We start from the raw sequence: 22165 nt of genomic DNA on the forward strand, positions 1-22165 counted from the left end.
CTCTGAGCCTCAGCTGCTTCTTGCATAAATAAAGAGAATAGCCTTCACCTCCTTAGGGCTGTTGCAAGATTAAGTGAGATACTGTGCATTAAACATTTGGGGTGGGGTCTGACAGTACTTTAAAACCGTGCAAGAAGATTAACCCTTGCAACTTCCACAAGGGAAGTTCTGCTAGTTCCGCACGCGCCTGGGGGAGACCCTAGCGTTCCCCAGTCGTCATCCTCAGCCAGCAGAGGCAGAAAGGGACCTCTTCACTAGGCTGTGTGCTAGTGGCGCTGGGAGCCCCTCTGGTGCCAACCCTCTCCACAAGCTTCCCCCCCCCACCCCAGCCCTGCAGCAGGTGTCCATGGAGCGTATTCAATCAGGCCACATCTCTTTCCTCTGCCGAGAAGATTCCTACTCACCGAGAACTCCTGAAGGGGGTGCCTGTTCCAATCTGTCTTTGGCTCAGTGAGGAACGAGATAACCCCGGTGGGCTCCCAGGCGCCTGCCCACTGTGGGGACAATGACAGACGTTCATGAAAGGCCTAAATCGGCTAACTATCCAGATTGCAGTTTCCACTTGTTTTTGGATGATTTACTTGATATTTATTGATCTTGGAGTATGTGAAATGGCCTGTTGGACACCATAAGCAAATCAAAAGTCACAGGGAAATGCCTCACCAGGGTCCTAGGCAGTTCATAAGAATTCCCTGGGGCACAGGGTGAAGCCAGGAGTGTGGTGGTCTGGGGGGGGGGGGTGCTTAATAGGACATTTTCCCCAGTTCCAAAGAACTATAGGTATTAAATTGAGCCATTGGAAACTGTGGCTATGCAGCCAATTTTTAGTCTACCAAAACAACGGAAAAGGGTTTAGCCTGATACCAGCACCAGTGCTGTCTGAGGTCCCAACAGCAGGAGGAACGATTTGAGCCCCTGCCTCCCGCCCATCGCTGTGCCAGCCACCTGGAAAAGACCTGCTCTTCTCTAACACCCCCTGGCCTCCCCTATGTCCGCAGGCTTGTTCAGAGCTTGAGCTGCTTGGCTTCAGCCAGGAGGAGCCTTCTTCCAGCTGTGGCAATCGGGTTCCTTGTACTCCCTCTTAGGAGGGTTTGCCCCTCTCCCTTCCAGCCGGGAGCCCCAGTTCTCAGCTGTCCCCAGCAGGGGGCGCTCTCTGCACCAGAGCAAGGAGGACGTCTACCTCTAAGTGCCGCTGGGGGCCATCATCTGGCTGATGATGGGGCTCGATAATCAGAAGCCACACGGACACAAACCACATTCTCCATTATCAGCTTTAACCAAAAAGGAGATCTTTTTGCCCCTCCTGCTTATTTCGGTCTTGTTTTTACTGCATTTTTGTAACTGGGGGACAAGAGGAGGGATGCTATTGGGGCCCACTCCCCCTGAAGACCTCACACATGCCCCTCCCTTCCGGGCTTTGCCTGTGCAGTTTCCTCTCCTTGAAATTCTCTCCCTCCAGATTCTAACTTGTCTTCATTTCTATTTTTCCTTGAAGTATAGTTGGTACACGATGTTACATTCGCTTTAGGTGCACAGCAGTGCTTTAAAGACTCTATAGTTCATGGGGCGCCTGGGTGGCTCAGTCGGTTAAGTGTCTGCCTTTGGCTCAGGTTATGATCCCGGGGTCTTGGGATGGAGTCCTTCGTTGGGCTCCCCACTCTGCGGGAACTCTGCTTCTCCCTCTGCCCCTCCTCCCATTTGTTCTCTCAATCTCTCTCAAATAAATAGAATCTTAAAAAAAACCCCAAAACTATAGTTCTGCTGCGCTCACTGCAAGCGTACCTATACAACCCTCGGAGGATGCCGCTGACTGTATTCCCTATGCTGTGCCCTTCATCCCCAGAATGAATTCCAAACTGGAAGCCTCTACCTCCCACTCCCCTTCACCCATTTTGCCCATCCCCACCTTCTCCCCTCTGGCAACCACCAGTTCTCTGTTTATGGGTCTGTTTCTAATTTTTTGTGTTTGTTTTTTAGCTTCCACATGAGTGAAATCATACGGTCTATGTCTTAGTTATTTCACTTAACATTGTACCCTCTAGGTCCATCCATGTTGTTATAAGTGGCCAGATTTCATTCTTTCTTGTGGTATACGCAATGGAATATTCTTCAACCGTATCTTCATTATCTGTTTCTCTATCACGGGCACTTAGGTTGCTTCCATATCTTGGCTGTTATAAATAACGCTGCAATAAACACAGGGGTGCATATATCTTTTCAAATTAGTGTTTTCATTTTCTATGGGTCAACAGTAGAATTACTGGATTGCATGGTATCGGTATTTTAATGGGCAGAGGTGTGTGTGGGGAACCTCATAGTGTTTTTAACAACGGCTGCGTCAATTCCCATCCCCACCAACAACGCAGGAGGGTTCCTTTTCTCCACATTCTGGCCAAAACATATTTCTCTTTTTGATACTAGCCATTTGACAGGTGTGAGATGGTATCTCAGTGTAGTTTAGATTTGCATTTCCCTAGTGATTAGTGATGTTGAGCATCTTTTCATGTATCTGTGGGTCATCGGTTTGTTGTCTTTGGAAAAAGTCTGTTCAGATTTTCTACCCATTTTTAATCGGATTATTTGGGTTTTAGTGTTCAGTTATATAAGTTTATATATTTTGGGTGTTAATCCCTTATTAAATATTTCATTTGAAAAATCTCTTCTCCCATTTGGTAGGTGGCCTTGTTTTGATTTCCTTTGTTGGTTTTTTTGTTGTTGTTGCTGGTTTCCTTTGCTGTGCAAAAGTGATATTTTGGAGTAGTCCATTAGTTTATTTTTGCTTTTGTTTTCCTTCCCTGAGGAGACCTATCCAGAAAAATATTGCTAAGGCTGATGTCAAAGAGATTACTGCCTATGTTTTCTTCTAGAAGTTTTATGGTTTCAGGTCCCACATTTAGGTCTTCAGTCCATTTTGAGTTTATTTCTGTGCATGGTGTAAGAAAGTGATCCAGTTTCATTCTTTTGCATGTGGCTGTCCAGTTTTCCCAGCACCATCTATTGGAGAGATTGTCTTTTCCCTATCGTATATCCTTGCCTCTTCTGTCCTAGATGAATTAAAAGTGTGGGTTTCTTTCTGGGCTCTCTCTTCTGTTCCACTGATTTTTAGGTCTATTTTTGTGCCAGTACCATACTGTTTTGGTTATTACAGTGTTGTAGTATATCTTGAAATCTGGAATTGTGATCCCTCCAGCTTTATTTTTTCTCAAAATTGCTTTGGCTCTTTGAACTTTTCCATGGTTCCATACAAACTTCAGCGTTATTTGTTCTAGGTCTGTGAAAAATGTTATTGGTGTTTTGACAGGGATTGCATTGAATTTGTAGATAGCTTTGGGTAGAGTGGACATTTTAACAGTATTCTTCCAGTCTGTGAACACGGAATAGCTTTCTATTTGTGTTGTCTTCAGTTTTTCTTATCAATGTTTATAGATTTCAGAGTACAGGTCTTTCACCTCCTTGGTTAAGTTTATTCCTAGGTATTTTATTCTTTTTAGTGTAATTGTAAATGGAATTGTTTTCTTCATTTTTATTTCTGTGACTTCATTATTAGCTTCTAGGAATGCAACAGATTTTCATATTACATCCTGAAACTACTGAATTCATTTATTACCTCTAATATTTTTTGGTAAAGTCTTTAGCATTTTCTTTATATAGTATGTCATCTGCAAATACAGTTTTACTTCTTTCTTAGCAATTTGGGTGCCTTTTATTTCTTGCCTGATTGCTCTGGCTATGGGAGCAGACGTCTTTGTCCTGTTCTGGATCTTAAAAGCCCTCAGATTTTCCTTACTGAGGTTAGCTGTGTTTGTCACATAAGGCCTGTATTATGCTGAGGTATGTTCTTTCTAAACTTACTTTGTTGAGAGATTTTATCATGAATGGACATTGAATTTTGTCAAATGCTTTTTCTGCATCTATTGAGATGAGCATGTAACTTTTATCCTTCAGTTTGATAATGTAGTATATCACATTGATTTGTGGATATTGAACCATCCTTGAATCCCCTGAATAAACCCCACTTGATCATTGTGAATGATCCTTTTAATGTATGATTGAATGAGGTTTGCTAATATTTTGTTGAGGATTTTTGCATTGATGTGTTCATCAGGGATATTGGCCTGTCATTTCCTTTTTTTGTAGTATCTTTGTCTGGCTTTGGCTTCTGGGTAATGCTGGCCTCATAGAATGTATTTGGAAGCTTTCCTTCTAAATTTTGGCATAGTTTGATGACACTCAGTATTAACTCTTCTTTAAATGTTGGGTAGAATTCACCTGTGAATCTGTCTGGTCCTGGACTTTTGTTTGTTGGGAGTTTTTCAATTACCAACTCATTTTTGTGACTAGTAATTGTTCTGTTCAGATTTTCTATTTTTTCCTGATTCAGTTTTTTTTTTTTTAATTTTTAAAATTTTATTATGTTAGTCACCATACATCAATAGTTTTTGATGTCGTGATCCAGGATCCATTGTTTTCATATAACACCCAGTGTTCCATGCAGTACGTGCCCTCCTTAATACCTATCACCAGGCTAACCCATCCCCCCTCTCCCTACCCCTCTAAAACCCTGTTTGTTTCTCAGAGTCCATAGTCTCTCATGGTTCATCTCTCCCTCTGATTTCCCCCCCCCCTTCATTTTCCCCTTCCTTCTCCTAATGTCCTCCGTGCTATTCCTTATGTTCCACAAATAAGTGAAACCATATGATAATTGACTTTCTCTGCTTGACTTATTTCACTTAGCATAATCTCCTCCAGTCCCATCCATGTTGATGTAAAAGTTGGGTATTCATGAGTAATATTCCATTGTATATATGGACCACATCTTCTTTATCCATTCATCTGTTGAAGGGCATCTTGGCTCTTTCCACAGTTTGGCTATTGTGGACATTGCTGCTATGAACATTGGGGTGCATATGGCCCTTCTTTTCACTACATCTGTGTCTTTGGGGTAAATACCCAGTAGTGCAATTCCTGGGTCATAGGATAGCTCTATTTTTAATTTTTTGAGGCACCTCCACACTATTTTACAAAGTGGCTGTACCAACTTGCATTCCCACCAACAGTGTAAGAGGGTTCCCCTTTCTCCACAACCTCTCCAACATTTGTTGTTTCTTTCCCTGTCCATTTTTGCCATTCTAACTGGTGTAAGGTGGTATCTCAGTGTGGTTTTGATTTGAATTTCCCTGATGGCTAATGATGATGAACACTTTTTCATGTGTCTGTTAGCCATTTGTATGTCTTCTTCAGAGAAGTGTCTGTTCATGTCTTCTGTCCATTTTTTGACTTATTTGTTTTTTTGGGTGTTAGGTTTGAGAAGTTCTTTATAGATCTTGGATACCAGCCTTTTATCTGTAGTGTCATTTGCAAATATCTTCTCCCATTCTATGGGTTGCCTCTTTGTTTTGTTGACTGTTTCCTTTGCTGTGCAGAAGCTTTTTATCTTGATGAAGTCCCAAAAGTTCATTTTTGCTTTTGTTTCACTAGCTTTTGGAGATGTATCTTGAAAGATGTTGCTGTGGCTGATGTCGAAGAGGTTACTGCCTATGTTCTCCTCTAGGGTTTTGATGGATTCCTGTCTCACATTGAGGTCTTTCATCCATTTTGAATTTATCTTTGTGTATGGTGTTAGAGAATGGTCGAGTTTCATTCTTCTACATGTGGCTGTCCAATTTTCCCAGCACCATTTATTGACGAGACTGTCTTTTTTCCATTGCATGTTTTTTCCTGCTTTGTCAAAGATTATTTGACCATAGAGTTGAGGGTCCATATCTGGGTTCTCTATTCTGTTCCACTGGTCTGTCTGTCTGTTTTTGTGCCAGTACCATGCTGTCTTGGTGATCACTGCTTTGTAATATAGCTTGAAATCGGGCAACGTGATGCCCCCAGCTTTGTTTTTCTTTTTCAACATTTCCTTGGCGATAACGGGGTCTTTTCTGATTCCATACAAATTTTAGGATTGTTTGTTCCAGCACTTTGAAAAATGTCATTGGAATATTGATTGGGAATGCATTGAAGGTATAGATTGCTCTGGGTAGCATAGACATTTTAACAATGTTTATTCTTCCGATCCATGAGCATGGAATATTTTTCCATCTTCTTGTGTCTTCTTCAATTTCTTTCATGAGTGTTCTGTAGTTCCTAGAGTATAGATCCTTTACCTCTTTGGTTAGGTTTATTCCGAGGTATCTTATGGTTTTTGGTGCTATTGTAAATGGAATCGTTTCTCTAATTTCTCTTTCTACAGTTGCAGTGTTAGTGTATAAGAAAGCAACTGATTTCTGTGCATTGATTTTATATCCTGCCACATTACTGAATTGCTGTATGAGTTCTAGTAATTTGGGGGTGGAGTCTTTCGGGTTTTCCACATAAAGTATCATGTCATCTGCGAAAAGAGAGTTTGATGACTTCTTTGCCAATTTGAATACCTTTTATTTCCTTTTGTTGTCTGATTGCTGTTGCTAGGACTTCTAGTACTATGTTGAACAATAGTGGCGAGAGTGGGCATCCTTGACGTGTTCCTGATCTTAAGGGAAAGGCTCTCAGCTTTTCCGCATTGAGGATGATATTCGCTGTGGGTTTTTCATAGATGGATCTTATGAATTTGAGGAATGTTCCCTCTATCCCTATACTCTGAAGAGTTTTAATCAGGAAAGGATGCTGTATTTTGTCAAATGCTTTTTCTGCATCAATTGAGAGGACCATATGGTTCTTCTCTCTCCTCTTATGAATGTGTTCTATCATATTGATTGATTTGCGAATGTTGAACTACCCTTGCGTCCCGGGGATAAATCCCACTTGGTCGTGGTGGATGATCCTTTTAATGTATTGTTGGATCCTATTAGCTAGGATTTTATTGAGGATTTTGGAATCCATATTCATCAGGGATATCGGTCTGAAATTCTCCTTTTTGATGGGGTCTTTGCCTGGTTTGGGGATTAAGGTAATGCTGGCCTCATAGAATGAGTCTGGAAGTTTTCCTTCTGTTTCTATTTTTTGAAACAGCTTCAGTAGAATAGGTATTATTTCTTCTTTGAATGTTTGGTAGAATTCCCCAGGGAATCCATCAGGCCCTGGACTCTTGTTTTTGGGGAGGTTTTTGATCACTGCTTCAATCTCGTTGCTGGTTATTGCCCTATTTGGGTTGTCAATTTCTTCCTGTTTCAGTCTTGGCAGCTTATAGGTTTCCAGGAAGGCCTCCATTTCATCCAGATTGCTCAGTTTATTGGCGTATAGTTGTTGATGATAATTTCTAATAATTGTTTCTATTTCCTTGGTGTTAGTCGTGATCTCTCCCCTTTCATTCATAATTTTATTAATTTGGGTCCTTTCTCTTTTCTTTTGGATAAGTCTGGCCAGTGGTTTATCGATCTTATTAATTCTTTCAAAGAACCAGCTTCTAGTTTCATTGATCTGATCTGTGTTTCTGGTTTCTAATTCATTGATCTCTGCTCTAATCTTAATTATTTCTCTTCTAATGCATGGCTTAGGCATCATTTGTTGCTTTTTCTCTAGTTCTTTAAGGTGTAGAGTTAGTTGGTGAATTCAGGATTTTTCTATTTTTTTGAGTGAGGCTTGGATGGCTATGTATTCCCCCGCCCAGGACTGCCTTTGCAGTATCCCATAGGTTTTGGACCAATGTGTTTTCATTCTCATTGGTTTCCATGAATTGTTTAAGTTCTTCTTTGATTTCCTGGTTGACCCAAACATTCTTGAGCAGAGTGGTCTTTAGCTTCCAAATGTTTGAATTTCTGCCAAATTTTTTCTTGTGATTGAGTTCCAGTTTTAAAACATTGTGGTCTGAGAATATGCAGGAAATAATCTTAATCTTTTGGTATCAGTTGAGACCTGATTTGTGACCCAGTATGTGGTCTATTCTGGAGAAAGTTCCATGTGTGCTCGAGAAAAATGAGTATTCTGTTGTTTTAGGGTGGAATGTTCTGTATATATCTATGAGGTCCATCTGGTGCAGTGTGTCATTCAAAGCTCTTGTTTCCTTATTGATTTTCTCCTTAGATGATCTGTCCATTGCTGAGAGTGGAGTATTGAGGTCTCCTACAATTAATGTATTATTATCAATATGACTCTTTATTTTGGTTAACAGTTGGCTTATGTAGATGGCTGCTCCCATGTTGGGGGAATAGATACTTACAATGGTTAGATCTTCTTGTTGGATAGACCCTTTAAGAATGATATAGTGTCCTTCTGTGTCTCTAACTACAGACTTTAGTTTAAAATCTAATTTGTCTGATCTAAGAATTGCTACCTCAGCTTTCCTTTGAGGTCTGTTGACATGGAAGATGGATCTCCATCCCTTCACTTTCACTCTGGATGTATCTTTAGGTTCAAAATGAGTCTCTTGTAGAACGCATATGGATGGGTCCTGTCTTTTTATCCAACCTGCAACCCTGTGCCGTTTTATGGGAGCACTTAGGCCATTCACGTTGAGAGTGATTATTGAAAGCTATGAATTAATTGTCATCATGTTGCCTGTGAAGACGTTTTTATAGATTGTCCCTGTAAATTTCTGTTGTGTATCACTCTTGGGGTCTTTCTCCTTTTATAGAACCCCCCCCCCCCTTAATATTTCTTGCAGGGCCGGCTTAGTGGTCACATATTCTTTCAGTTTCTGCCGGTCATGGAAGCTCTGCATCTCTCCATCCATTCTAAATGAAAGCCTTGCTGGATAAAGTATTCTTGGCTGCATGTTCTTCTCGTTTAGTACCCTGAATATGTCTTGCCAGGCCTTTCTGGTTTGCCAGGTCTCTGTGGATAGGTCTGACATTATTCTGATGTTCCTCCCTCTGTACGTAAGGAATCTCTTCCCCCTAACTGCCCTTAAGATGGTTTCTTGGTTCTAAGATTTGCGAGTTTTACTATTACATGCCAGGGTGTTGGACTGTTTTCCTTGATCTTGGGAGGGGTCCTCTCTGCCTCTAGGACATAAATGTTTGTTTCATTCCCCAGATTAGGGAAGTTCTCAGCTATGATTTGCTCAAATATATCTTCTAGTCCTCTCTCTCTCCACTCCCTCCAGGATTCCAATAATTCTGACATTGGAACACTTCATGGTGTCACTTATTTCTCTGATTCTATTTTCATGGATTCTGAGTTGTTTTTCCCTGGCCCCCTCTTTTCCCTTTTTATCTATTAAATTGTCTTCCAGGTTATTAATTCGTTCTTCTGCCTCACTTACCCTAGCTGTTAGATTATCTAGATTAGATTGGATCTCATTGATAGCATTTTTAAGTTCTGCCAATTCAGCTTTCATTTCTGCCCTTAGAGACTCTATGTTGCCATTAATTGATTTCTCCATTCTAGCTATTGTCTTCACAATTGCTAGCCTGAATTCCATCTCCGACATCTTGGTTATATCTGCATCCACTTGTAAATCTGCAGCATAAGTCATAATCTCTGAATCTTTCCTATTTTGGGGGTTCCTCCTCCTAGTCATTCTGTTGATGGGTGGTTGAGGGAATGTACAGAGTCCAAATTATTGACCAGAACCCAAGCAAGATGCACCTGTTTTCTTGGGACCTTAGGGTTGCTGGCCTCTTGTTTTCCCAGCCTGTCTTCTGCGGGAGGGGCCTGCCGCGCTGTTACTCAGGCAACCCTGTTTGGGCAGAGTTGCCGTGCTCCCCTGTGGTGGGGGATGGGCTCAGTGGGAACCAGTTTTGGGGGGCTTTTGTTCTCTGGCGGCTTTCCGTGTCTCCTGCGAGAGTCAGAGCAGAAGAGACCATCTCCAACCCTCTGCCTCAGAGCAGAGAGATTGCAGTTTGTTCTTCAGTGAGCTCTCCAGGCCACACCGTCTCCGTTTCTGTCCGTGCTGCTATAAACTGCAGCGGCCTGGGTTGTGCGCCCCTCCGCAGCGCTCCCAGTCCTGCCTCCAGGTCGGGGCACGTCTCTGCCATTTGTGCTTCTAAAACCGCCAGCCGCTCCCAGTTCGCCCGCGTGGCCCCGCCGCACCAGGTTTCTGCCCCGGAGGCTGCCCTAAAGTCCTTTCCCCGCCGCTACCGTCTGCAAGTCTGTGCCCACCGAATCTGTCGCTCACTGGTGGTGTAGGATCCCCATGGCCAGGCACCCTCCCGCTGCCATTTATCCTTCGAAATCTGCCCGTGGAATCAGGGCACCCCGCTTTGTACCTCGGAACCAACCGCCCGCGATATTCTGTTTGTAGAGATCCAGATCTATCTTCTTACATCTCAGGCTGATTTCGTGGGTGTTCAGAGTCGTCTGGTAGATATTCAGCTCAATTCCTAGGACTGGTTGGAATAGGTCCCCTACTCCTCCACCATCTTTTTCCCCCTCTTCCTGATTCAGTTTTAGAAGATTGTATGTTTCTTGGAATGTATCCATTTCTTCTAAGTTGTCCAATTTGTTGGCATATAATTTTTTGTAGTAGTCTTAGTTCTTTGCATTTCTGTGGTATGTGTTGTGACTTCTCTTTCATTTCTGATCTTATTTGTGTCCTCTCTCTTTTCTATTTGGTTTTTAATCTCCATTTCTGCTCTGATCTTCATTATAGCCTTCCTTATACTAACTTAGGCTTCATTTGTTCTTTTTATAGTTCTTATAGCTGTAAGGTTACATTGTTTGAGATTTTTCTTCTTTCTTAAGGTAGCCTGTATTGCTATAAATTTTCTTCTTAGAACTGCTTTTGCTGTGTCCCAAAGATTTTTGGGTTGTTGTGTTTTCATTTTCCTTTGTCTCCATGTTTTTTTTTTTTCTTCCTCTTTGATTTCTTCATTGACCCATTGGTTTTTAGAAGCATGTTGTTAAGCCTCCCTGTGTTTGTGCTTTTTCCAGTTTTTCTTGTAATTGATTTCCAGTTTCATACTGTTGTGGTTAGAAAAGATGCTTGATAGGATTTGCATCTTCTTAAATTTATTGAGATTTGTTTCGTGGCCTAACATGTGGTATATCCTGGAGAACGTTCCATGTGCACTTGAAAAGAATGTGTATTCTGTTCTTGAATAGAATGTTTTCTATATCTGTTAGTCTATCTGGTCTAATGTGTCATTCAAGGACACTGTTTCCTTATTGATTTTTCTGCCTGGATGATCTATCCATTGATACAAATGTGGTGTTAAAGTCCCCTACTATTATTGTATTACTGTTAATTTCTCCCTTTATGTCTGTTAATATTTTATGTTTAGGTGTTCCAATGTTGTGTGCCTAGATATTTAAAATTATTAAATCCTCTTGTTGGATTGACACCTTTATCATTATGTAATGCCCTTGTCTCTTGCTACAGTTTTTTAAAACTCTATTTTGTCAAATCTAAGTATTGCTAGCCCAGTCATCTTTGATTCCATATTCATTCAGTATCTTTTCCATCTCTTTGCTTTCAGCCTGTATGTGTCTTTAAGTCTGAAGTGAGTCTTTTCTAGGCAGCCTATAAATGGGTCTTCCTTTTTTATCTACTCAAACACCCCATGTCTTTTATTGGAGCATTTAGACAATTTATACCTAACCTAATTATTAATAGGTATGTACTTCTTGCCATTTTGTTCATTGTTTTTTGGTTGTTTTTGTAGTTCTGTTCTTCTCTTGCTCTCTTTCCTTGTGATTAATGACTTCCTTTAATGGTATGCTGGGCTTTCTTTATTTTTCTTGTATCTATTGTATTTTTTGGCTTGTGGTTAGCATGAGGTTCATCTATAATATCTGAAACATATAGCAGTCTATATCAAGTTGATGGTGACTTAAGTTCGAAGGCCTTAATTTTTACTCCCACCCTCCACATTGTAGGTATACGCTGTCATATTTTACCTATTTTTTAGTGAGTCCCCTTATCTAATTTTTTTTAGATAGAGTTGATTTTACTACTTTTGTCTTTTAATCTTCATGCTAGCTTCATAAGTGATTACACTCCCACCTTTATGTTTGCATTCACTCATGAAACGTTTTCCTTTTATAATTTATGGCTTTCTCTTTTCCACTTAATTCCCTTTAACACTTCTTGTAAGGCTGGTTTAGTGGTGATGAACTCTTCTAACATGTGTTTGCCTGGGAAACTCTTTCTATCTCCTTCAATTCGAATGATAATCTGGCCTGGTAGAGCATTTTTGGTTGTAGGTTTTTTTTCTGTTCAGCACTTTGGAAGCCAGAAAGGACAAGCATGATACAGTCAACGTTTCTGCTGAAAAAATCAGCTGATAACCTTATGGGGTTTTCCTAGAACTAGTTCCTTCTTTCTTGCTGCTTTGAAAATTCTCTTTATCTTTAATCTTTAACATTTTTATTTTTATGTCCCAGTGTACCCCCTTTGCTTCATCTTGTTTGAAACTCTGTTTCCTGAACCTGGATGTCAGTTTCTTTCCCCAGGTTGGTGAAATTTTCAACTATTACGTCTGCAAATAATTTTCCTGCCCCTTTCTCCCTCTCTTCTTCTGGGACCCCTATACAGCAAATGTTTACTTGCTTGACATTGTCCAAGAGATCCCTTAACCTATCCTCTTTTTTGAATTACTTTTTTCATTTTGCTCTTCAGCTTGGATGCTTTCCACCACCCTGTCTTCCAGATCACTGATCCATCCTTCTGCACCCTCTAATACTGTGGATTCCCTCTAGCATATTTTTTATGTCACTTATTATATTCTTTAACTGTGGTTATTTTTTATATTTTTCATCTCTGTGTTGAAGTTCTCACTGAGTTCGTCCACTTTTCTCTCCAGTCCTGTGAGCCCTATGTACATTAATTTGAATTCTTTAAGTGAAATGGAGATAAGCAATCTACCTGATAGTTTTTTTTTCCCCCCTGAGATTTGTCTTGGTATTTCATTTGGAACAGATTCCTCTGTTTCCTTATTTTGTTTAACTTTGTGCATTTCTATGAATTAGGCAAAACAGCAATTTCTTAACTTGAAGGAATGACTTGTATATCAACGTCCCCTGTGTAGACTGGGTGCCTGGAGAATTTGGCTGCCTGGAGCTGCGGCTGCCATGGGCCAGGTGTCCGAGGGCACTCCGTGCTGGGGCTGACCCGGTGGGATGGGCAGGAGCTGACGTGGGTGTGGGCTAAGGTGGTCCTAGGCTCTCCTCACAAAGGGGCCATGGCCATACAGCTGAAGCTTTACTGGGTGCAAACTGTGGAGTCACACCAGAGGCTGACCTGGCAGGGTAGCTGGAGCTAAAGTGGGTTCAAGCCAAGGTTCCCGGGATACTTACACAATGGGTCCCTTGGCAGGGCACCTGGAGTCAAAGTGTTGCAGGCTTGGAATGTTCTGGGGTTCTTTGCACCTGTGTCACCTTGGTAAGATCCTCTGGTGCTGTGGTGATTGCTCACCAGTGGTGTCCCTGTGTGAGCCATCCTGGGGCTGCCCTGGTTGAACAGCTGTGGCCGATGTGGGCTAGGGTCCCAGCATTTCCTGACACAGCAGACCAGCTACGGTGCACAAACCTTGCTCCTGTCTGCACTATCAAGGTGGGGGGGGGGGATGTAAACTCGGTTGCTTGCTAGCCCCCTGGACCTGAAGAGGGTTCCAGCAGTTCCCTTGCCATTTAGCAGAGTTCTAGGACTGCATCTTTTCTATTCTAGTTGCTCTTCTAAATTGCACCTACTTTGCTGTGTCCCAGGGAATCTAGGGAGCGGGCTGGGGGCTCACAGAGGCACCAAGGTGACGTATGGCACCCAGACCCTGCTCTTGTCTACACTGTCAAGGTGGTAACCATGATGCTTGCCAGCCCCTCTGACCTGGAGAGTGTTCCAGTAGCTCTCCCAATGTTTGGCAGTGTTATAGGTACGGTTGATTTATATTTTGGTTGCACATGCGGCTTTTCTCTGTGCCCCACAGCAGATGCATCTGCTCACAGACCCGCAGTACGATCCCTTCGCCCTGCCGTTCACAGGCTAGGAGGCAGGGTCCCTTGATTAGGGTGTCTTAGTCTCACCTGCTGTATGTTACATGGTCCCTTTATCCTTGTGCAGCAACCACTAGCCCTCAGCTCTTCAGGAGGAATGGCCCTATCAATAGCAGTATATATCCTGTGTCCTGGGAGGAGGGGAGTTCATGATCTTCCTATGTTGCCATTGGACCAGAACTCCTTAACTTATTTTTAATCAAATCTTAGGTCAAATAATCTTTATCCCTTTGCCCACTTCTATTTCCTTTATATTCTTTTTTTTTTTTAACATCTGAAATAATTGTCTTCCTTTTTAAAAAAATTTTGTTTATTCAGTGTCTCTCTTGTCGGGAGGGTTTGGGAAGTAGAGATGACAGGACTTGGGGACATATGCCAGCTTCTGCCACTGTCAGGCTTACAGGAGGTGCCACTTTGGGGACCAGCGGGTTCGTGGTGTGGGAGTCCTGGGAGGGAGGTGTCCGGGAGGCCGAGGGGAGAGATGGACATGAGGAAACCAGGCATGTGCTTGGGGCCAGATCGGAGCACGAGCAAGAGGCAAAGGGAGGAGCGTGCAACGCTGAAGTTGCAGAACAGCAGGGTCGGGGAGCAGAGGATAGCCTCCTCAGCTCTGGGCCAGGAGGCTGGGAGCAGAGATGGAAAGGGCTGGAGTTAGCTAACTTGAGGGGGGCATGCAGGGAACGGAGGGGCTGGGACCGTGAGGTGGGTCTAAGACCGATGCTGCAGGGATGCAGGGTGGCTGAGCAGCTCTGAGCTAAGGGGGCTGGAGCTGCCCACCAGGGTGGGGCCGTCTGCACGAACCAGGGCCTTTCTGGCTCCACAGCCCAGGAGGATGCAAAAAGGTAGCATGCTGGGCAGACCTCAAGGTCATGTGCCTGGAGATCTTAAGGATGCCTCTAGCAAAAGCATAGCTCAAGTAACAAGGCAGCAATTTCTAGTGGAGGCCAAGAGGCGTGCCCAGCCTGGGGGGGGGGGACGACACATGGAGACACCTCTAAGGATTTGCTCAAACCTCCCTCCCATCTTCAGCCCAGGATGCCGAGGGTCTCCTGCCTCCACTGCTAATGGGAGTGTGGCCCAGCCTCAGTGTGCTGGTGTGGGGGCACGGGGTGCAAACTTTAAAGCAATGAGGGGGGTGTGGGTCTAGGGGATGGTCATGGGCATGGGTTGCAGAAAAGGACTGCAGGCGAGCTAGAGGAGCTCCGGGTGGGTGTGCTGGATGCAGCTGGAGCAGCTGTGTACATCTCCAGGCTGGGGAATGCCAAGCTGCTCCAAGAAAACCAACAGCTGGAAAATGGTTTGAATGGTGTCTCGTGGGCAGAGCAAAGGGCATTCGTCCTTCGGTTCTTTTCTGCCCTGAGAGTCTGCGTCTTCTAAAGCTCTGTGAATGCAGACCCAGCGGCCATCTTCCTCATCCTTGACTCCTCGCGCCCAGTGCACTTGGCAGAGGCTCAGGCTCTGGAGAGCCTCCCAGGGTGAAGCAGCAATGGTTATTGGCTCCCCACTGCAGGAATGAGGCTGATCTGGACGGGAATGGGGAGCAGCCAGCGGGATGTGGGCCCTTCTCCCTTGTTTGCTCACGGGAGGTGGGAAGTCAGCATTATCCCTCAGGTAAGTCACAGACAGGAGTTTGGTGGACAGGAGGACCTTCACCCAGCGCTGGTTCTCCGTGACCACACTGCAGGGCTGGGGGTCACAGAGCATTTCAAGCCTGGGGTTGACCCTGTGTGATCTCAGGCTGGTGTGACTTTTGCCCCTGCCCCACTGCATTCTGGGTACTGTGCATCTCTGCGGTAGATGGTGAGGTGGTTCACTCACCCGTGTGGCCTCTTACTGCTCTCTGCTCCCCCGACACTTCTGCAGAGTGGGCGCTCAGCAGCTTAGGAGGGGCATCAAGGAGCCTTCATCTTTGGAGCTCCAGCAGGAAAGAAGAAAAAAAAAATGTCCTCCGCCGAGACCATCTGGGTTCTTCCTAGAAGCAGGCATTCGGTGCACTCTTGAGACCATTGCCGCCTTATGATGCGCGGACTACATTGAAATGGAGAGGAAAGGCAGGCTCTTGTCACCCGTGTGCCCAGTTTTTTCTGCTCGCTGCCCTTTCTTTCCCCAACATGCATGGTCTCTCCCTTAGAGTAGGTGCCGCTCATGGAGGTAAAACGAGGACAAAACCCCATATGTTGTAGTGCAAGGAATATCACAATGAAATTTCAGTTGGAAAAGTAGAGGATTCCTAACAACATTTGCATGAAAATTATATGCAAATTATATGGACACAGGATTATAATGCATGCCTAATGAAGTTTCTAGGAAAAAAGTCCTATGGGACTTACCTGTGAGACATGGTGGCTTCAGCTCCTCAGGAAAAAGTACGGCTGATTGCACTTAGGGTAGGCAGAGATGTGATGCTTGTTTCAATGAGCAATTTTTTTTTTATTATAGTCCCCACACTGTAATTTTTTTCCCCTTGAGTTCCCACTTTATTTTTTTTCATCGTGCCAAGTGTACTCTTTAACCCCCATCCCCTAGTTACCCCATCCCCCCGCCCACCTCCCCTCTGGTAACCATCAGTGTATTCTCTATAGTCGGGAGCCTGTTTCTTGACTTCTCTCTCTCTCTTTCTCTTTCTTTGCCCATTTGTTTTGTTAAATTCCACACATGAGTGAAATCATATGGTATTTGTCTTTCTCTGACTGATTGCACTTAGCATTATACTCTCTAGCTCCATCCATGTTGTTGCAAATGGCAAGATTTCATTCTTTTTGATGGCTGAGTAATATTCCATTGTGTATATATACCACATCATCTTTATCCATTCATCTGTTGATGGACACTTGGGCTGCTTCCATATTTGGGTTATTGTAAACAATGCAAAAAAACATAGGGGTGCATGTGTCCCTTTATACTAGTGTTTTTATATTTTGGGGGTAAATACCCAGTAGGGCCATTACTGGGTCATAGGGTAGTTCTATTTTTGACTTTTTGAGGAACCTCCATGCTGTCTTCCACATTGGCTACACCAGTTTGCATTCCCTTCAACAGTGCCAGAGGGTTCCTTTTTCTCCACATCTTCACCAACACTTGTTGTTTCTCATGTTTTTTATTTTAGCCATTTGGACAGGTGTGAGGTGGTATCTCATTGTGTTTGCATTTGCATTTCCCTGATTGAGTGATGTTGAATATCTTTTCATGTGACCGTTGGCCATCTGGATGTCTTCTTTGGAGAAATGTCTGTTCATATCTTCTCATTTTTAAAAAAAGTATTAATTTACTTTGGGGGGGAGGGGCAGAGGGAGAGAATCCTCGAGCAGACTCCCTGCTGAACATGGAGCCCAACACAGGTCTTGGATTTCACAACCCATGAGATCATGACCTGAGCAGAAACCAGGAGCCAGATGCCCAACAAATGAGCTATCCAGGTGCCCCTCTTCTGCTGCTCATTTGTAACTGGATTATTTGGTTTTGGGTGTTGAATTATATCAGTTCTTCACATAATTTGGATACTAATCCTTTGTCAGATATGTCCTTTGCAAATATCTTCTTCCATTCAGTAGATTGTCTTTTAGTTTTATTGATTTTTTTTTTTTCCCTTTGCTGTGCAGAAGCTTTTTATTGTGATGTAGTCCCAATAGTTTATTTTTGCTTTTATTTCCTTTGCCTCAGGAAAACTACCTAGAAAAATGTTGCTATGGCCGATGTTGCTGTGTTCTCTTCAACAATTTTTATGGAATTTGGAAGGTCTCACATTTAGGTCCTTAATCCATTTTGAGTTGATTTTTGTGTATGATGAAAGAAAGAGGTCTAGTTTCATTCTTTTGCATGTGGTCATCTGGTCTTCCCAACACCGTTTGTTAAAGAGACTGTCTTTTTTGCATTGGATATTCATTCCTCCTTTGTTGAATATTAATTGACCATATAATTGGATTTATTTCTGGGTTTCCTATTGTATTGATATATGTGTTTATTTTTATGCTAGTATCATACTCTTTTAATTACCACCACTTTGTAGTATAACCTTAAATCTGGAATTCTGATACCTCCAGTTTTGTTTTTCTTTATCAAGGTTGCTTTGGCTATTCATAATCCTTTGTGGTTCCATACATGTTTTAGGATTGTCTTTTGTAGTTCTGTAAAAAAAAAAAAAAAAAAAATGCGATTGGTATTTTGATAGGGATTGCATTAAATATGTAAATTGCTTTGGCTAGTACAGACATTTTAACAATCCATGAGCATGGAATGTCTTTCCATTTGCATTGTCTTGAATTTTTCATCAATGCTTTCTACTTTTCAGAGTACAAGTCTTTCACATCTTTGGTTAAGTTTATTCCTAATGTATTGTTTTTGGTGCAGTTATAAGTGGGATTGTTTTCTTAATTTCACTTTCTGCTGCTTCATTATTAGTATATAGGAATGCAATATATTTTTGTAGATTTTGTATCCTGTAACTTAATTCATTTGTCAGTTTTTGTAGTTTTTTGATGGAGTATTTAGGGTTTTCTATATATATATATAGTATCATGTCATCTGCAAATAGTTTTACTTTTTCCCAATTTGTATGCCTTTTCTTTCTTTTCCTTGTCTGATTGCTATGGCTAGGACTTACAGTGTTGTTTGAGAAGTGACAAGGGTGGACATTCTTGTCTTGTTTCTGATCTTAGAGGAAAAACTCTGTTTTTCTTCATAGAGTATATTAGCTGTGGGTTTGTGACATTTGGCCTTTGTTGAGAGTTTTTATCCTGAATGGATGTTGAATTTTGTCAAGTGCTTTTTCGGTGTCTATTGAGATGGTCACATAATTTTTATCTTTCAGTTAATATGGTGTATCATGTTGATTTTTGTGGACATTGAACCATTCTTGCATCCTCAAAATAAATCCCACTGACTGTGGCGAATGGTCTTTTTAATGTATTGGTGAATGTGGTTCACTAATATTTTGTTAAGGATTTTTGAATTGATGTTCATCAGGGATATTGGCCTATTGTTTCCTTTTTTAGTAGTGTCTTTGGTTGTGGTATGGGGGTAATGCTGGCCTTGTAGAATGTATTTGGAAGATTTCTTTCCTCTTCTAGTTTTTGGAATAGTTTGAGAAGAATAGGTATTAACTCTTCTTTAAATGTTTGGTAGGATTCACCTGTGAATGCTCTTTCATTAATTGGGATTTGTCTGATTACTGATTCAATTTCATGACGTAATCATTCTGTTCAGATTTTCTATTTTTCCTGATTCTGTTTTGAAAGATTGTGTTTCTTGGAATGTATCCATTTCTTCTAGGTCATCCAATTTGTTGATATGTAAGTTTTCAAAATAGTCTTTTGTAGTTCTTTGTATTTCTGTGGTGTTGGTTGTTACTTCTCTTTGATTTCTGATTTTGTGTCCTCTTTTATTTCTTGGTGAGTCTGGCTATCAATTTTATCTTTCCAAAGAGCCAGCTCTTGGTTCTATTGATCTTTTCTATTATTTTTATTTTATTTTTTGTCTCTTTCATTTAATTTCTGCTCTGATCTTTATTATTTTCTTCCTTCTAATTTTAGGCTTTGTTCTTTTTCCAGTCCTTTTTTTGGTGTAAGGTTAGATTGTTTGAGGTTATTCTTTTTTTCTCCAGGTATACCTGTATTGGTATAAACTTCCCTCTTAGAACTGCTTTTGCTGCGTCCCAAAGATTTTGGGTTGTTTTCATTTTCATTTATCTCCATGTTTTTTTAAAATTTCCTATTTGGTTTCTTCATTGACCCTTTGGTTGTTTAGTGCCACATGTGTGTGGTTTTCCAGATTTTTTTCCTTGTAATTGATTTCTAGTTTCATCCAAGGTATTCAGAAAAGATGCTTAATATGATTTAAATCTTAAACTTATTGAGCTTTGTTTTGTGGCTGAACATGTGAGCTATCCTGGAGGATGTTCCATGTGCACTTGAATAGAATGTGTATTCTGTTTTTTGGATGGGATGTGTTACATATATCTGTTAAGTCCACCTAGTTTAAGGTGCCATTCAAGGACATGGATTCCTTATTGACTTTCTGCCTGGATGATCTATGATTGATGTCATGGGATGTTAAAGTCCTTTACTATTATCGTATTACAGTGAATGTCTCGCTTTTTATCTGTTAACATTTTCTTTAAGTGCTCCATTGTTGGGTGCATAGATATTTGTTGTTATATCCTCCAGTTGGATTGGTCCTTTTATTTTGTAATGCCCTACTGTGTCTCTTGTTACAGTCTTTGTTTTGAACTTTGTCAAGTATGTATTACTACCCCATCTTTTTATCCCCCCATTTGCATGGAATATGTTTTTCCCTCTTTATTTTCAGTCTGTATGTGTCTTTAGGTCTGAAGTGAGTCTCTTCTAAGTAGCCTATAGATGCATCTTCCTTTTTTAATCCATTCAAACACCCCATGTCTTTTATTGGAACATTTAGACCATTTACATCTTAATTATTGGTAGGTATGTACATCTTGCCATTTTGTTAATTGTTTTCTGGTTGTTTTTCTAGTTCTTCTCTGTTCCTTCTTTTACTCTTTCCTTGTGATTTTTAGTGTTATTGTTGGCTCTTTCCTATAATTTGTGTGTATTTATTATAGGTTTTCAGCTTGTGATTGCCATGAAATTCATGTATAACAGCCTAACACTGTTGCTATGCTTTGCAGGATATGGGGGAGAGGGACGCACAGTGTAGGAGGAAAGAATCCGTCCCAACAATTATATTGAACATTTCTCAACTGTCAATATCAAGAACTAATTTCTAAAACACAAGTGTATAAACAGGAGCCATCTAGCTTGTGGTTAACTGAAATGCATATGCAATATAGTTGTAACCACATTCATCTTGTTTACCTCTAATTTTAAAATAATTCATTCCCTTCTGGGGTACGCAAGTGAGGAAGGGAGAAAGTGATACATCTGTTATACCAGCTGAGGCCAAGGATGTCAATGCTTCAGGAAGATGCAGGCTAGAGAACTTCATTAGGCACCAGAGGGGTTCCTTTCTCAGCCAAGATGTCGCCATTTAAGTCACTTCTGAATTTTGTTTCAAGCTTATATTGTGCAAATTCTAGTCTTGGTTGAGGATAATCTCCAAGAGTTTCTTGAGTCACTCTCCAGACTCTTTTTCTATTCTGTTGTCATGAATGATCCTTGAATCCATGTGCATATCCAGCTCAAGGGTTCTTTCTTGAAGGGGTGTAGTAGAGTTATGAGTTTCAAAGGTCTGATTATACTGTTTAAAAACAATAGCCTTGGGGCACCTGGGTGGTTCAATTGGTTGAGCTGCTGACTCTTAATTTTGGCTCAGGTCATGATCTCAGGGCTGTGGGATCGAGCCCCAGTCAGGCTCCATGCTCAGCAGGGAGCCTGCTTGAGATTCTCTCTCTCTCTCTCTCTCTCTCTCTCTCTCTCTCCCCCCCAACCCTGTGCCTCCCCCTGCTCCTGCTCTCTCTCTCTCAAATAAATTTAAAAAAAAATAAAAACAGTAGTCTTGAGTCCAGACTCCAGCTTCTGAGGTCCATTTTCACAATCGTCTGGTGCTTGCTAGCAACGGTCCGTGCCTGACCCAGAAGGGGTGTATTACTCTTCAGCTGGTGGAGGAGGTGGAGGTGTGGGGAGTCTGGGAATAATGCACCACACAAGCAGGTTTGTACTGGTTTGGCTTTCTATACTGTGTTCCCCAGGCAATTCGAGTCCACATTGCACTCTCCTCAGCGTCTCTGAAGCAGACCATCACATTTTCTAAAACTCTCTGAAGAATTTTCGCAAGTGAACATTTGAATTGTTCCATATCAAAAAGGTCAAGGTCTTTATCTGGTCCTTTACTCATCTGAAAAACATCCCAAACTTCCTGGTGCTGATCAAGCAGAATACAAAGGATGTCTAATAGGGCTGCATCATGGAGACTTGCACTCTTCTCCTCACAGAGCAGAACAAAGTCCTGAACAAGAGATTCCTTTCTCTGCCAGAAGTTGATGGTCTGCAGTTGATTTTTCAGACAGAAAATCCCAGGCTTGGAGGATTGTCGTCATTTCAGTCATTGGGATTTTCAAGATGGTCCTCTTGATAAACTCGGCCCAGTTTCATCCATCTCTTTGGCGTGTCCGACATCACCAGCCGTGTCTCTTCTCTTGCTGCTTTTAAAATTTTCTGTATCTTTAATCTTTGATATTTTAATTAGTATGTGTCATAGTGTGAACTTCCTTGGGTTCATCTTGTTTGAAACTCTGTTTCTTGAACCCGAATGTCTGTTTTGTTCCCCAGGTTAGGGAACTTTTCAGCTATTATGTCTTCAAATAATTGTTCTGCCCCTTTCTCTCCCTCTTCTCCTTCTG

The 22165-nt window shown here is 41.9% G+C and overlaps 1 pseudogene; it reads right to left on the minus strand.

Moving 5' to 3' along the window:
• Positions 1–20619: 20619 nt before the first annotated feature.
• Positions 20620–21921, minus strand: LOC116643678 (annotated as a pseudogene).
• Between the last annotated feature and the right edge of the window lie 244 nt (positions 21922–22165).

The sequence above is a fragment of the Phoca vitulina genome, unplaced genomic scaffold (genome assembly GCF_004348235.1).
Source record: "Phoca vitulina isolate PV1807 unplaced genomic scaffold, GSC_HSeal_1.0 scaffold27, whole genome shotgun sequence".
Classification (NCBI taxonomy): Eukaryota; Metazoa; Chordata; class Mammalia; order Carnivora; family Phocidae; genus Phoca; species Phoca vitulina.